The 18,216-nt window shown below is 47.6% G+C and overlaps 1 protein-coding gene across 4 annotated transcripts in view; it reads left to right on the plus strand.

Annotated features, from left to right (window-relative positions):
• The window catches only part of SNX14 (sorting nexin 14), a 328,243-nt gene that overhangs the window by 142,169 nt on the left and 167,858 nt on the right, over positions 1 to 18,216 (plus strand). The window lies entirely within an intron of this gene.

The following is an 18,216-nucleotide window of genomic DNA, read 5'->3' on the forward strand; positions in this document are numbered from 1 at the left end:
AAGTCAGTGGCAATATTAAAAAGCACAATAAAAACCCTTTTAAGTACAAGTAAGTATTTAAACTAGAGATGTGCGTCAGACACACTTCGGGTTTTGTGTTTTGTTTTTGGATCTAGATCCCCACTTGTGTTTTGGATCTGGATCGGTTTTGCCAAAACCACCCTTTCGGGTTTTGGATCTGGATGATTTTTGGAAAAAAAAACATAAAAACAGCTAAAATCACAGAATTTGGGGGTAATTTGATCCTACGGTATTATTAACTTCAATAACATTAATTTCCACTCATTTCCAGTCTATTCTGAACACCTCACAATATTGTTTCTCTGACGTCCTAGTGGATGCTGGGAACTCCGTAAGGACCATGGGGAATAGCGGCTCCGCAGGAGACTAGGCACAACTAAAGAAAGCTTTAGGTCACCTGGTGTGCACTGGCTCCTCCCACTATGACCCTCCTCCAAGCCTCAGTTAGATTTTGTGCCCGGCCGAGGTTGGATGCACACTAGGGGCTCTCCTGAGCTTCTAGAAAGAATTAGGTTTTTTATTTTCAGTGAGACCTGCTGGCAACAGGCTCACTGCAGCGAGGGACTAAGGGGAGAAGAAGCGAACTCGCCTGCTTGCAGCCGGATTGGGCTTCTTAGGCTACTGGACACCATTAGCTCCAGAGGGATCGACAGCAGGCCCAGTCCTTGGTGTTCGGTCCCGGAGCCGCGCCGCCGTCCCCCTTACAGAGCCAGAAGCAAGAAGAGGTCCGGAAAATCGGCGGCAGAAGACATCAGTCTTCACCAAGGTAGCGCACAGCACTGCAGCTGTGCGCCATTGCTCCTCATACACACTTCACACTCCGGTCACTGAGGGTGCAGGGCGCTTGGTGGGGGCGCCCTGAGCAGCAATTAAAACACCTTGGCTGGCAAAAATACCACAATATATAGCCCCAGAGGCTATATATGTGGTAAATACCCCTGCCAGAATCCAGAAAAAAGCGGGAGAAAAGTCCGCGAAAAAGGGGCGGAGCTATCTCCCTCAGACACACTGGCGCCATTTTCTCTTCACAGTGCAACTGGAAGAAAGCTCCCCAGGCTCTCCCCTGTAGTTTTCAGGCTCAAAGGGTTAAAAAGAGAGGGGGGGCACTAAATTTAGGCGCAATATTATATATACAAGCAGCTATTGGGGAAATTTCACTCAGTTATAGTGTTAATCCCCACATTATATAGCGCTCTGGTGTGTGCTGGCATACTCTCTCTCTGTCTCCCCAAAGGGCTTTGTGGGGTCCTGTCCTCAGTCAGAGCATTCCCTGTGTGTGTGCGCTGTGTCGGTACGGCTGTGTCGACATGTTTAATGAGGAGGCTTATATGGTGACGGAGCAGATGCCGATAAATGTGATGTCGCCCCCTGTGGGGCCGACACCAGAGTGGATGGTTAGGTGAAAGGTATTAACCGACAGTGTCAACTCCTTACATAAAAGGGTGGATGACGTAACAGCTGTGGGACAGCCGGCTTCTCAGTCCGCGCCTGCCCAGGCGTCTCAAAGGCCATCAGGGGCTCAAAAACGCCCGCTCACTCAGATGGCAGACACAGATGTCGACACGGAGTCTGACTCCAGTGTCGACAAGGTTGAGACATATACACAATCCACTAGGAACGTCCGTTGCATGATCTCGGCAATGAAAAATGTGTTACACATTTCTGACATTAACCCAAGTACCACATAAAAGGGGTTTTATGTTTGGGGAAAAAAAGCAGGCAGTGTTTTGTTCCCCCATCAGATGAATGAATGAAGTGTGTGAAAAGCGTGGGTTCCCCCCGATAAGAAACTGGTAATTTCTAAAAAGTTACTGATGGCGTACCCTTTCCCGCCAGAGGATAAGATACGCTGGGAGATATCCCCTAGGGTGGATAAGGCGCTCACACGGTTGTCAAAAAAGGTGGCACTGCCGTTTTAGGAACGGCCACTTTGAAGGTACCTGTTGATAAAAAGCAGGAGGCTATCCTGAAGTCTGTATTTACACACTCAGGTACTAGACTGAGACCTGCAGATCGTGCTGCTGCAGCGTGGTCGGTGACCCTGTCATATTAAAGACGTCGTCTTATATATGAGGGATGCACAGAGGGATATTTTGCCGGCTGGCATCCAAAATGAATGTAATGTCCATTCTGTCAGGAGGGTATTAGAGACCTGTCACTGGACAGGTGATGCTGACTTTAAAAGGCGCATAGACAAAGGCGCTTCCTTTCTGTACAGAGACATGGGAAGAGGGAAAAAGCTGCACCAGTCAGCCTGTTCCCAGAATCAAAATTCTTCTCTCGCTTCCTCTGAGTCCACAGCATGACGCGGGGGCTCCACAGGTGTAGCCAGGTACGGTGGGGGGCCGTCTCAAAAATTTCAGCGATCAGTGGGCTCGCTCACAGGTGGATCCCTGTTTCATTCAAGTAGTATTTCAGGGGTACAAGCTGGAATTCGAGATGTCTTCCCCCCGCCGTTTTCCTCAAAAATGCCTTGCGACAACTCCCTCAGGCAGGGAGGCTGTGCTAGAGGAAATTAATAAGCTGTATTCCCAGCAGGTAATACTCAAGGTGCCCCTACTTCAACAAGGACGGGGTTACTATTCCACACGGTTTGGGGTACCGAAACCGCATGGTTCGGTGTGACCTATTTTATATTTAAAATCCTTGAACACATACATAAAAAAATTCAAGTTCAAGATGGAATCGCTCAGGGCGGTTATTGCAAGCCTGGACGAGGGGGATTACATGGGATCCTGGGACATCAAGGATGCTTACCTGCATGTCCCCATTTACCATCCTCGCCAGGAGTACCTCAGATTTGTGGTACAGGATTACCATTACCAAGTCCAGACACTGCCGTTTGGACTGTACATGGCACCGAGGGTGTTTACCAAGGTAATGGCCGAAATGATGATACGCCTTCGAAAAAAGGGAGTTTTAATTATCCCGTACTTGGACAATCTCCTTATAAGGGCAAGGTCCGAGGAGCAGTTGCTAGTCGGGGTAGCACTATTTTGGAAAGTGCTACAACAGCACGGTTGGATTCTAAACAGTCCAAAGTCACAGCTGGTTCCTACGACACGTCTACTGTTCCTGGGGATGGTTCTGGACACAGAACAGAAATAAATGTTTCTCCCGGAGGAGAAAGCCAAGGAGCGGTCATCTCTAGTCAGAGACCTCCTGAAGCCAAAACAGGTATCGGTGCATCATTGCACGCGAGTCCTGGGAAAAATGGTAGCTTCCTACGAAGCAATCCCATTCGGTAGGTTCCATGCAGGAACTTTTCAGTGGGACCTGTTGGACAAGTGGTCCGGATCACATCTTCAGATGCATTGGCTGATAACCCTGTCTTCAAGGACCAGGGTATCTCTACTGTGGTGGCTGCGGAGTGCCCATCTTCAAGAGGGCCGCAGGTTCGGCATACAGGACTAGGTCCTAGTGACCATGGATGCCAGCCTTTGAGGCTGGGGGGCAGTCACACAGGGAAGAAACTTCCAGGGACTTTGGTCAAGTCAGGAGACTTCCCTACACATAAATATTCTGGAACTGAGGGCCATTTACAATGCCCTGAGTCAGGCAAGGCCACTGCTTCAAAACCAGCCGGTACTGATCCAATCAGACAACATCACGGCAGTCGCCCATGTAAACCAACGGGGCGGCACAAGAAGCAGGATGGCGATGGCAGAAGCCACAAGGATTCTCCGATGGGCGGAAAATCATGTGTTAACACTGTCAGCAGTGTTCATTCCCGGAGTGGGCGACTGGGAAGAAGATCTTCTCAGCAGACACGACCTCCACCCGGGAGAGTGGGGATTTCATCCAGAAGTCTTCCAAAGGATTGTACACCATTGGGAAAGGCCACAGGTGGACATGATGGCGTCCCGCCTCAACAAAAAGCTATAAAAGATATTGCGCCAGGTCAAGGGACCCTCAGGCGATAGCTGTGGACGCTCTGGTAACACCGTGGGTGTACCAGTCGGTTTATGTGTTCCCCCCTCTGCCTCTCATACGAAAGGTACTGAGAATAATAGTAAGGCGAGGAGTAAGAACGATGCTCGTGGTTCCGGATTGGCCAAGAAGAGCTTGGTACCCAGAACTTCAAGAGATTATATCAGAGGACCCATGGCCTCTGCCGCTCAGACAGGACCTGCGGCAGCAGGGGCCCTGTCTGTTCCAAGACTTACCGCGGCTACGTTTTGACGGCATGGCGGTTGAACGCCGGATCCTAAAGGAAAAGGGCATTCCGGAGGAAGTCATTCCTACGCTGATTCAAGCCAGGAAAGATGTAACTGCAAAACATTATCACCGCATATGGCGAAAATATGTTGCTTGGTGTGAGGCCAAAAAAGGCCCCAACAGAGGAATTTCAACTAGGTCGATTTCTGCATTTTCTACAAGCAGGAGTGTCTATGGGCCTAAAATTAGGCTCCATTAAGGTACAGATCTCGGCTCTGTCGATTTTCTTCCAGAAAGAACTAGCTTCAGTACCTGAAGTTCAGACATTGTAAAAGGAGTGCTGCATATTCAGCCCCCGGTTGTGCCTCCAGTGGCACTTTGGGTTCTCAACGTGGTGTTGAGTTTTCTTAAAATCACATTGGTGTGAGCCACTAAAAACCGTGGATCTAAAATATCTCACGCGGAAAGTGGTCATGTTATTGGCCTTGGCTTTGGCCAGGCGTGTATCAGAATTGGCGGCTTTGTCATATAAAAGTCCTTATCTGATTTTCCATATGGATAGGGCAGAATTGAGGGCTCGTCCCCAGTTTCTCCCTAAGGTGGTATCAGCTTTTCACTTGAACCAACCTATTGTAGTGCCTGCGGCTATTAGGGACTTGGAGGATTCCAAGTTACTGGACGTAGTCAGGGCCTTGGAAAATTATGTTTCCAGGACGACTAGAGTCAGGAGAACTGACTCGCTGTTTATCCTGTATGCACCCAGCAAACTGGGTGCTCCTGCTTCTAAGCAGACTATTGCTCGCTGGATTTGTAGCACAATTCAGCTGGCGCATTCTGCGGCTGGACTACCGCAGCCAAAATCTGTAAAAGCCCATTCCACAAGGAAGGTGGACTCATCTTGGGCAGCTGCCCGAGGGGTCTCGGCTTTCCAACTTTGCCGAGCTGCAACTTGGTCAGGGGCAAACACGTTTGCTAAATTCTACAAAATTTATACCCTGGCTGAGGAGGACCTGGAGTTCTCTCATTCGGTGCTGCAGAGTCATCCGCACTCTCCCGCTCGTTTGGGAGCTTTGGTATAATCCCCATGGTCCTTACGGAGTTCCCAGCATCCACTAGGACGTCAGAGAAAATAAGATTTTACTCACCGGTAAATCTATTTCTCGTAGTCCGTAGTGGATGCTGGGCGCCCATCCCAAGTGCGGATTGTCTGCAATACTTGTATATAGTTATTGCCTAACTAAAGGGTTATTGTTGAGCCATCTGTTGAGAGGCTCAGTTATATTCATACTGTTAACTGGGTATAGTATCACGAGTTATACGGTGTGATTGGTGTGGCTGGTATGAGTCTTACCCGGGATTCAAAATCCTTCCTTATTATGTCAGCTCGTCTGGGCACAGTGTCCTTACTGAGGCTTGGAGGAGGGTCATAGTGGGAGGAGCCAGTGCACACCAGGTGACCTAAAGCTTTCTTTAGTTGTGCCCAGTCTCCTGCGGAGCCGCTATTCCCCATGGTCCTTACGGAGTTCCCAGCATCCACTACGGACTACGAGAAATAGATTTACCGGTGAGTAAAATCTTATTTTTTAGGCCAAAAGGTTGCACCGAGGTCGCTGGATGGTTAAGCTAAGCGACACAAGTGGGCGGCACAAGCACCTGGCCCATCTAGGCGTGGCACTGCAATGGCAGACAGGATGGCATTTTTAAAAACTAGGCCTCAAAGAGCACATAATGCAAAGCAAAAAAGAGGTGCACCAAGGTCGCTGGATGACTAAACTAAGCGACACAAGTGGGCAGCACAAACACCTGGCCTATCTAGGAGTGGCACAGCAGTGGCAGACAGGATGGCCTCAAAGAGCACATAATGCAAAGAAAAAAAAATAAGAGGTGCAACATGGAATTGTCCTTGGGCCCTCCCACCCACCCTTATATTGTATAAACAGGACATGCACATTTTAACAAACCAATCATTTCAGCAACAGGGTCTGCCACACGACTGTGGCTGAAATTATTAGTTTGTTTGGGCCCCCACAAAAAAGAAGCAATTAATCCCCTCACAAAATAGAAGCAATTAATCTCTCCTTACACAAACTGGCTCTACAGAGGCAACATGTCGTCCTCATCCTCTGATTCCTCACCCCTTGCAGTGTGTACATCCTCCTCCTCACAGAGTTTTAATTCGTTCCCACTGGAATCCACCATCACAGGTCCCTATATACTTTCTGGTGGCAATTGCTGGTAAATGTCTTCCTGGAGGAATTTATAATTAATTTTGATGAATATCATCTTCTCCACATTTTGTGGAAGTAACCTACGCCAATCGCTGACAAGGTTACCGGCTGCACTAAACACTCTTTCGGAGTACACATTGGAGGGGAGGGGGGGGGGGGGGGGGGGGGCAACTTAGGTAAAATAAAGCCAGTTTGTGCAAGGGCTTTCAAATTGCCTCTTTATCCTGCCAGTATATGGACTGTCTGACATGCCTACTTGAATGCTGTCACCCATATAATCCTCCACCATTCTTTCAATGGTGACAGCGTCATATGTTGGCAGCTCCTTCAGTCTGGACCAGATGTCAACACTTGCTCCTGACTGCCCTGCATCACCGCCAGCGGGTGGGTTCAGAAATTTTATCCTTTTCCTCGCTGCCCCAGTTGCGGGAGAAAGTGAAGGAGGAGCGTTTCATGGGTCACGTTCCGCTTGAATTGACAATTTTCTCACCAGCAGGTCTTTGAATTTCTGCAGACTTGTATCTGCCGGAAAGAGAGATACAACGTAGGCTTTAAACCTAGGATCGAGCACGGTGGCCAAAATGTAGTGCTCTGATTTCAGCAGATTGACCACCCTTGAATCCTGGCAATGCGAATGAAGGGCTCCATCCACAAGTCCCACATACTTAGTGAAATCGCTCCGTCTTAGCTCCTCCTTCAATTTCTCCAGCTGCTTCTGCAAAAGCCTGATGAGGGGAATGACCTGACTTAAGCTGGCAGTGTCTGAACTTACTTCATGTGTGGCAAGTTCGTAGGGTTGGAGAACCTTACACACAACACGGAAATCATTCTCCACTGCGCTTGAGTCAGGTGCATTTTCCCTCCTTTGCTTATATCGTAGGTGGATGTATAGGCTTGAATGGCCTTTTGCTGCTCCTCCATCCTCTGAAGAATAGAGTGGTGAATTCCACCTCATTACCACCTCTTGCTTCAGGTGATGACAGGGCAGGTTCAGGAGTGTTTGCTGGTGCTCCAGTCTTTGCCACACAGTGGCTGAATGTTGAAAGTGGCCCACAATTTTTTCGGGCCACCGGCAGCATCTCCTGCACGCCCCTGTCATTTTTTTCTGCACCACTACATTAATTGTATGTGCAAAACATGGACGTGCTGGAATTTGCCCAGATGTAATGCACGCACAATATTGGTGGCATTGTCTGATATCACAAATCCCCAGGAGAGTCTAATTGGGGTAAGCCATTGTGCGATGATGTCCCTGTAAGAGGTTCTATAGTTCTATATATATATATATATATATATATATATATATATATATATATATATATATATATATATATATATATATATAGTTGTTCTGCTTAAGGATCAATATTTAAAGACATATGTATATCTCTGCTTTCCATGTACCTCTTTATTTATTATTGTTTACAATGTTTTGCTTTTTATATCATTCATTTATTTAGGAATCTGCTGTTGTAGTATCAGTGATTGATCCGCTGGATCTCTATTAGATGAGAAGAGAGTAGTGTCTAAAGATATATACATACCTTTCTATATTTCTTTATATTGTATCTCTTTATATTATATGTATGTGCTTAATATATAACATTATGTATCCCTTTGGTGACTTGCTTTTGTTGCGAAATTCGTTACTGACCCACTGGAGCCCTATTATGAGAATATGACTGTGAACAGTAGCCGTCGGTTGCCCTGGTGACGCCTGATACTGGGCGGCACCATGACAACCTTCTGTGCCTGACGTGCGCTGTGCCGAGACATCTGGACGCAGGGAGATGACGCATTGCCGTCTCATCCCCCCACGCCCGGCGGCAGGATAATGACGTATTAGCGTCACCAGAACAACCACCGTACACCAGGCTCCTGTAGACACGGGTGAGTGACGCGGCGATGGCGGCGCCTCATCCACGTCATTGTCTGTATACGTACGGGCTGCTAATTGGTGGATGCCCGATCTGCAATTAAAATTACCAGCTGTTTATTCCCCGCGAGATATGAAGAGAGGGGGGATGTCCCCTGATCTCCTGCGGCTATCTCAATATATGGAGCATATTCCAGAGTTTCTATCTGTACTACCTGAGTGCCAGCTATATAATATCATTCCGGGTTTTCTAAAGATCCAAACTAAAACAAATTTAATAGCGGTCATGTGACTGGTTTTTATTTAATGATGTTTTTAAAGTTATGTAAAAAACGATTTATACAATGGATATATTTATATTTCTCTGACGTCCTAAGTGGATGCTGGGACTCCGTAAGGACCATGGGGAATAGCGGCTCCGCAGGAGACTGGGCACAACTAAAGAAAGCTTTAGGACTACCTGGTGTGCACTGGCTCCTCCCCCTATGACCCTCCTCCAGGCCTCAGTTAGAATCTTGTGCCCGGCTGAACTGGATGCACACTAGGGGCTCTCCTGAGCTCCTAGAAAAAGAAAGTTTATTTTAGATTTTTTATTTTCAGTGAGATCTGCTGGCAACAGACTCACTGCTACGAGGGACTAAGGGGAGAGAAGCTAACCTACCTGCTTGCAGCTAGCTTGGGCTGCTAGGCTACTGGACACCATTAGCTCCAGAGGGATCGAACACAGGGCCCGACCTCGATCGTACGGTCCCGGAGCCGCGCCGCCATCCCCCTTACAGAGCCAGAAGCAAGAAGACAGTACTGGAAATCGGCGGCAGAAGACTTCGGTCTTCATCAAGGTAGCGCACAGCACTGCAGCTGTGCGCCATTGCTTCCCATGCACACCTCACACTCCGGTCACTGATGGGTGCAGGGCGCTGGGGGGGGGCGCCCTGGGCTGCAATATTAAGTACCTTGGCTGGCAAAACTACACATAATATAGTCATAGAGACTATATATGTGTAAAATCCCCTGCCAGATATACCTACAAAAAAGCGGGAGAAGTCCGCCGGAAAAGGGGCGGGGCTATCTCCCTCAGCACACTGCCGCCATTTTCCCTCACAGCTCCGCTGGAAGGATCGCTCCCAGGCTCTCCCCTGCAGTTTCCAGACTACATAGGGTAAAAAAGAGAGGGGGGGCACTAAATTTAGGCGCAATATTGTGTATACAAGCAGCTATTGGGAAAATCACTCAGTTACAGTGTTAATCCCTGTGTTATATAGCGCTCTGGTGTGTGCTGGCATACTCTCTCTCTGTCTCCCCAAAGGGCTTTGTGGGGTCCTGTCCTCAGTCAGAGCATTCCCTGTGTGTGTGCGGTGTGTCGGTACGGCTGTGTCGACATGTTTGATGAGGAGGCTTATGTGGAGGCGGAGCAGTTGCCGATAAATGTGATGTCACCCCCTGCGGGGCCGACACCTGAGTGGATGGACTTGTGGAAGGACTTACGTGAAAGTGTCAACTCCTTACATAAAAGGTTTGACGACATAGCAGATGTGGGACAGCCGGCTTCTCAGCTCGTGCCTGCCCAACTGTCTCAAAAGCCATCAGGGGCTCTAAAACGCCCGCTACCTCAGATGGCAGACACAGATGTCGACACGGATACTGAATCCAGTGTCGACGACGATGAGACTAAGGTAACTTCCAATAGGGCCACACGTTACATGATTGAGGCAATTAAAAATGTGTTGCACATTTCTGATGTTACCCCAGGTACCACAAAAAAGGGTATTATGTTTGGGGAGAAAAAACTACCAGTAGTTTTTCCCCCATCTGAGGAATGAAATTAAGTGTGTGAAGAAGCGTGGGCTTCCCCCGATAAGAAACTGGTAATTTCTAAAAGGTTACTAATGGCGTACCCTTTCCCGCCAGAGGATAGGTCACGTTGGGAAACATCCCCTAGGGTGGATAAAGCGCTCACACGCCTGTCAAAGAAGGTGGCACTACCGTCTCCGGATACGGCCGCCCTAAAGGAGCCTGCTGATAGGAAGCAGGAGGCTATCCTGAAGTCTGTGTATACACACTCAGGTATTATATTGAGACCGGCTATTGCTTCAGCATGGATGTGTAGTGCTGCAGCTGCGTGGTCAGATTCCCTGTCAGAAAATATTGATACCCTAGACAGGGACACTATATTGCTAACCGTAGAGCATATAAAAGACGCAGTCTTATACATGAGAGATGCACAGAGGGATATTTGCCGGCTGGCATCTAAAATAAGTGCAATGTCCATTTCTGCCAGGAGAGGATTATGGACTCGGCAGTGGACAGGTGATGCAGATTCTAAAAGGCACATGGAAGTTTTGCCTTATAAAGGTGAGGAGTTGTTTGGGGATGGTCTCTCGGACCTCGTTTCCACAGCCACAGCTGGGAAGTCAGCATTTTTACCCCATGTTCCCTCACAGCCAAAGAAAGCACCGTATTATCAGGTACAGTCCTTTCGGCCCCAGAAAGGCAAGCGGGTTAAAGGCGCGTCCTTTCTGCCCAGAGGCAGAGGTAGAGGGAAAAAGCTGCAGCATACAGCCAGTTCCCAGGAGCAAAAGTCCTCCCCCGCTTCCTCCAAGTCCACCGCATGACGCTGGGGCTCCACAGGCGGAGCCAGGTACCGTGGGGGCCCGTCTCAAAAACTTCAGCAATCAGTGGGCTTGCTCACGGGTGGATCTCTGGATCCTTCAAGTGGTATCTCAGGGGTACAAGCTGGAATTCGAGACGTCTCCCCCCCGCCGTTTCCTCAAATCTGCCTTGCCAACAACTCCCTCAGGCAGGGAGGCAGTGCTAGAGGCAATTCACAAGCTGTATTCCCAGCAGGTGATAGTCAAGGTGCCCCTCCTCAACAAGGACGGGGTTACTATTCCACAATGTTTGTGGTACCGAAACCGGACGTTTCGGTGAGACCCATTTTAAATTTGAAATCCTTGAACACTTATATAAAAAAATTCAAGTTCAAGATGGAATCGCTCAGGGCGGTTATTTCAAGCCTGGACGAGGGGGATTACATGGTATCACTGGACATCAAGGATGCTTACCTGCATGTCCCCATTTACCATCCTCACCAGGAGTACCTCAGATTTGTGGTACAGGATTGTCATTACCAATTCCAGACGTTGCCGTTTGGTCTGTCCACGGCACCGAGGGTATTTACCAAGGTAATGGCCGAAATGATGATACTCCTTCGAAAAAAGGGAGTTTTAATTATCCCGTACTTGGACGATCTCCTGATAAAGGCGAGGTCCAGGGAGCAGTTGTTGGTCGGGGTAGCACTATCTCGGGAGGTGCTACAACAGCACGGTTGGATTCTAAATATTCCAAAGTCACAGCTGGTCCCTACGACACGTCTACTGTTCCTGGGGATGGTTCTGGACACAGAACAGAAAAAAGTGTTTCTCCCGGAGGAGAAAGCCAAGGAGCTGTCATCTCTAGTCAGAGGCCTCCTGAAACCAAAACAGGTGTCGGTGCATCACTGCACGCGAGTCCTGGGAAAAATGGTAGCTTCCTACGAAGTATTTCCATTCGGCAGGTTCCATGCAAGGACTTTTCAGTGGGACCTGTTGGACAAGTGGTCCGGATCGCATCTTCAGATGCATTGGCTGATAACCCTGTCTCCAAGGACCTAGGTGTCTCTGCTGTGGTGGCTGCAAAGTGCTCATCTTCAAGAGGGCCGCAGATTCGGCATACAGGACTGGGTCCTGGTGACCACGGATGCCAGCCTTTGAGGCTGGGGGGCAGTCACACAGGGAAGAAACTTCCAAGGACTATGGTCGAGTCAGGAGACTTCCCTACACATAAATATTCTGGAACTGAGGACCATTTACAATGCCCTAAGTCAGGCAAAACCCCTGCTTCAAAACCAGCCGGTACTGATCCAGTCAGACTACATCACGGCAGTCGCCCATGTAAACCGACAAGGCGGCACAAGAAGCAGGACGGCGATGGCAGAAGCCACAAGGATTCTCCGATGGGCGGAAAATCACGTGTTAGCACTGTCAGCAGTGTTCATTCCGGGAGTGGACAACTGGGAAGCAGACTTCCTCAGCAGGCACGACCTCCACCCGGGAGAGTGGGGACTTCATCCAGAAGTCTTCCAACTGATTGTAAACTGTTGGGAAAGGCCACAGGTGGACATGATGGCGTCTCGCCTCAACAAAAAGCTAGAAAGATATTGCGCCAGGTCAAGAGACCCTCAGGCGATAGCTGTGGACGCTCTAGTGACACCGTGGGTGTACCGGTCGGTTTATGTGTTCCCTCCTCTTCCTCTCATACCCAAGGTACTGAGGATAATAAGGAGAAGAGGAGTAAGAACTATACTCATTGTTCCGGATTGGCCAAGAAGAGCTTGGTACCCGGAACTTCAAGAAATGATGTCAGAGGACCCATGGCCTCTGCCGTTCAGACAGGACCTGCTGCAGCAGGGGCCCTGTCTGTTCCAAGACTTACCGCGGCTGCGTTTGACGGCATGGCGGTTGAACACCGGATCCTGAAGGAAAAGGGCATTCCGGAGGAAGTCATTCCTACGCTGATTAAAGCTAGGAAAGAAGTGAATGCAAACCATTATCACCGCATTTGGCGAAAATATGTTGCGTGGTGTGAGGCCAGGAAGGCCCCAACGGAGGAATTTCAGCTGGGCCGTTTTCTGCACTTCCTACAGTCAGGGGTGACTATGGGCCTAAAATTGGGTTCCATTAAGGTCCAGATTTCGGCTCTATCGATTTTCTTCCAGAGAGAACTGGCTTCACTACCTGAAGTTCAGACTTTTGTTAAGGGAGTGCTGCATATTCATCCCCCTTTTGTGCCTCCAGTGGCACCTTGGGATCTCAACGTGGTGTTGGATTTCCTAAAGTCACATTGGTTTGAGCCTCTTAAAACCGTGGAATTAAAATATCTCACGTGGAAAGTGGTCATGCTGTTGGCCTTGGCTTCGGCCAGGCGTGTGCCAGAATTGGCGGCTTTGTCATGTAAAAGCCCTTATCTGATTTTCCATATGGATAGGGTAGAATTGAGGACTCGTCCCCAGTTTCTCCCTAAGGTGGTATCAGCTTTTCATTTGAACCAACCTATCGTGGTGCCTGCGGCTACTAAAGACTTGGAGGCTTCCAAGTTGTTGGACGTAGTCAGGGCTTTGAAAATTTATGTTTCCAGGACGGCTAGTGTCAGGAAAACTGACTCACTATTTATCCTGTATGCACCCAACAAGCTGGGTGCTCCTGCTTCAAAGCAGACTATTGCTCGCTGGATCTGTAGTACGATTCAGCTTGCACATTCTGCGGCTGGACTGCCGCATCCTAAATCAGTGAAAGCCCATTCCACGAGGAAGGTGGGCTCTTCTTGGGCGGCTGCCCGAGGGGTCTCGGCTTTACAACTTTGCCGAGCAGCTACTTGGTCGGGGTCAAACACATTTGCTAAATTCTACAAGTTTGACACCCTGGCTGAGGAGGACCTAGAGTTTGCCTATTCGGTGCTGCAGAGTCATCCGCACTCTCCCGCCCGTTTGGGAGCTTTGGTATAATCCCCATGGTCCTTACGGAGTCCCAGCATCCACTTAGGACGTCAGAGAAAATAAGATTTTACTCACCGGTAAATCTATTTCTCGTAGTCCGTAGTGGATGCTGGGCGCCCATCCCAAGTGCGGATTGTCTGCAATACTTGTATATAGTTATTGTTTAACTAAAGGGTTATTGTTGAGCCATCTGTTGAGAGGCTCAGTTATTATTCATACTGTTAACTGGGTATAGTATCACGAGTTATACGGTGTGATTGGTGTGGCTGGTATGAGTCTTACCCGGGATTCAAAATCCTTCCTTATTGTGTCAGCTCTTCCGGGCACAGTATCCTAACTGAGGTCTGGAGGAGGGTCATAGGGGGATGAGCCAGTGCACACCAGGTAGTCCTAAAGCTTTCTTTAGTTGTGCCCAGTCTCCTGCGGAGCCGCTATTCCCCATGGTCCTTACGGAGTCCCAGCATCCACTACGGACTACGAGAAATAGATTTACCGGTGAGTAAAATCTTTTTTTTTGAACTATCAATTGTATAAACCTCCAATGTCTGTCATCATATGGTCATTTAATGCAAGTAGGTGGTCACATGTAATCACATATGCTAATGAGCAACCATATTGGTAGGGTATATAAACCATAACCAGCAGGACTACTAGCACCTTGAAAAAGTTGCTTGTATGCAACGAAATGCGTTGGTGAGACCTGCCTGATGGTGTCTACTCCCTACTCTCTGGATACGTTGGACCTGGACCAAGCCCCCGCTGAATATCCATTATTGGACTATACAAGGACATTCCTATTTCACCGTGGAAAGTAACATTCTACCACCCGACGAGGAACAGCTCTTTTGCGGACGCAGATTCGCCTGATTACCTCGAGAGATGTTGGTGGTAACTATAATACACGGATAGGACATTGAGCCTTATAAACCAAGGGGACTTTTATAGGAACAGGTTCACTGCACCATCTCATTTCCATCAAGATTGTTTACTATTGGGAGTTACACTTCTCATCATTCTTCCATTGTTTTTATATATATTTTTTCATGTGGTATGGACCACCCATGTGCATTGCATTCAATTTTTTATGCTTTAACTACATTTTTATAATAAATTGTGATTTTACTTGTGATCCACCTTTGCATTTGTGACCATTATGCGCTAGTATCTTGTGTAATTGTTACTATTGTTTAGGGGTCTGACCAACCCCTGTTTATATATAGCTGCTGTGGTGAACCTCACATCTAGCGCCTGGGAGTAGCAATACCTCAGGGTATTTCCTTGTTGTCAGTGGTGTGCCTCTTACAGAAACCAGTGATACACAGCGTAGCCTGCCTAGTAACAAGTTGGTGTTTGTGAGATGCTGCTACTGGTGCCGCTGCTGTTGTTGCTGTGGGAGGCAATACATCTACCCAGTGGGCTGTCACAGTCATGTAGTCCTTAGTTTGCCCTGCTCCACTTGTCCACATGTCCGTGGTTAAGTGTACAGCTGCATTTTTCAGGACACTGATGACACTTTTCTTAATGACCCTGTACAGTCATGGGAATCACTTTCCTATTTAAGTGGAATCTGGACGGGATTTGGTACCGGGGACACAGTATGTCCATCAACTGTCTAAATCCAACTGCACCAATGGCGGATACCGGATGCATGTCTAACACTAGCATAGTTGTTATGGCCTCAGTAATCCGGTTTGCAACAGGGTGACCGCTGTCATATTTCATCTTCCTCGCAAAGGACTGTTGGACAGTCAATTGCTTAGTTGAAGTAGTACAAGTGGTCTTCCGACTTCCCCTCTGGAATGACGATCGACTCCCAGCATCAACAACAGCAGCAGCAGTAGGCGTACCACTTAAGGATCCTCCGGAGGAATCCCAGTTAGAAGAGGACTCGTCAGTCATGCCAGTGACATGGCCTGCAGGACTACTTGCGTTCCTAACTGAGGAGGAAATTGACGTTGAGGGAGTTGGTGGTGTGGCTTGCAGGAGCTTGGGTACAAGAGGAAGAAGGTATTTAGGTGTCAGTGAACTGCTTACGCTCTTACCCAAAGTTTCTGAACTTGACAATGACATCTGATGAATGTGCTGCAGGTGACGTATAAGGGAGGATGTTCCTAGGTGGTTAACGTCCTTTCCCCTTATTACGGACTGACAAAGGCAAAATCACCATCAGAATACTTATCAACTTCCTCAGCGTCAGCTATACCTATATCCTCATCTTGGTGTACTTCTACAGTGACATCTCAATATCTGCAACTGGACTGGTGGTGCTCTTCCCAGCACTTGCAGGGGGCGTGCAAATGGTGGTAGGAGCCTTCTCTTTCCATACAGTCTTGGGAAGGTCAGGCCTAGACATCGCAACCGCGGACACACTTGGACTCTCCTTGGGGATTTGTGAAATCTCTAAATGCACAGTTGTTTTTTCCTGTGCTTTAAAAAACTTAATTTTTTGAGACGGATGAGTGCTTCCATCCTCATGAGAAGCTGAGCCACCAGTCATGAACATAGGCCAAGGCCTTAGCCTTTTCTTCCCACTTCGTGTCGTGAATGGCATATTGCCAATTTTACGTTTCTCGTCAAATAATTTTTTATTTTATTTTTTTCCTGATTATTAATTTTTGCTTCTTGGATTTTACATGCCCTCTATGACATTGGTCATCGGCCTTAGCAGACGACGTTGATGGAATTGCATCGTCAATATCATGACTGGTGGCAGCAGCAGCTTCGGCACTAGTACTAGGAACTGGAAGTGGTTCCTGATCTTCCACTATTTTTTTCCTTCATGTTGTTGTTCTCCATTTCACAGGACAGCACCCCTTTATTATTGCAGCTCACAGATCAGTGCCCCTTTATTTTCACTGCTCCCCTGTATTCTTTCAGCATACAGGACCAGTGTAATGTTATTTGAACAGCAGCACCCCTATATTTTACATCATACAGGAGCAGTGTGATTTTCATTTTTAACTGCAACCCTGAATTTTTACAACATACTGGGCCAGCAGGACCCCTATATTTTACAGCATACAGGAGCAGTGTGATTTTCATTTTTATCAACTGCATCCCTGGATTTTTATAGCATACAGGGCCAGCAGCACCACTATATTTTACAGCATACAGGAGCAGCGTGCTTTTAATTTTTTACAACTGCGCCCCTGAAGTTTTACAGCTTACAGGGCCAGCAGCACCCCTATATTTTACAGCATACAGGTGGACAGTGCCCCTGCACCCTGTACAAAACAGTGACAGCCAGGACAGCAACACCCATGTACAGCTGCAGCACCCGGTCGTAAAAGCACATGAAACACCAGTGACAGCCATGACAGCACCCCTAACACAGCACAGGTAGACCACAGTGACTGCAGCAGCACCCCCAGAGAGCACACATTAACCCCACCACCGACAGAGAGAGATAGAGGTCTGTCTCTCTCACCCTCCAAGTCTGGAGTGAAAATGGCGGTGACGCGCGTCTGTTTATATGGAATCCAAAACCCGTGAGAATCTGACAGCGGGATGATGACATTTTGCCTCGTTCTGGTTTCCGAGTCTGGCAGGAAGTCCCAAGACGGACTCTGATCCGGACTCGGAATGGGATGTTCGGGGGCATTTGGTTCTCAGGGAACCGAACCCGCTCATCTCTAATTTAAACATGGTTTGGAAGGCGAGGGATTCCGAATCCATTAAAAGCTATTTTCACTCAAATTGAAAATTGTTTTGTTTGGAATTCCATAAGTTGTACATCGTCATGCAATATTACTCACTGGAGCTCCATCAAACCCAGTGATCCTCTGACCTTGTGGTCATGCTTTCATCGATCATGCCTGAAGCGTGTTACCCACAGGAGCAAGGGGAACATTGACCAACATCAGGGATCCTGTTGAATCATAACAAATACAGAGGAAGTAATACTGTGTGATAATATGTAACTATACCAGATTCTAGTTATTGCCTTTTGGTATAAATTCAGGCAGCCATCTGAATGATCTCACTCTGTTTTGTATGTTAGAGTGCCACTTAATAGCTTTCTGCTGCACCTGTTGCCATTGACGCTGATAGGGTAGTCATGACAACTCATTGAATTTATTTAAAATTCTAAAATACAATTATGTAAAATAAGAACACAAACAAGCTGTAGATTTTAACTTTATCAAACATTACATAATGTCAGAAAGATGCATAATCGCAACAGTTCTCATGTTATAGGCTTTTCTTATTATTTAAATTTATTTTTTAATACAGTACATGACATTTTGATCTTGGAACCTTTTGCTCTTTACACCTAAATAATGTAATACATGCTTGTGATATTTAACATTATTGAAAATGAATACACATCATATTTGAAAGGCATACAATTATCAAACTTGTATATGATTTCTATATTTGTAAAAACACAGTTGTTATCCATT

Source organism: Pseudophryne corroboree, chromosome 4, assembly GCF_028390025.1.
Source record: "Pseudophryne corroboree isolate aPseCor3 chromosome 4, aPseCor3.hap2, whole genome shotgun sequence".
In the NCBI taxonomy this organism is placed as follows: domain Eukaryota; kingdom Metazoa; phylum Chordata; class Amphibia; order Anura; family Myobatrachidae; genus Pseudophryne; species Pseudophryne corroboree.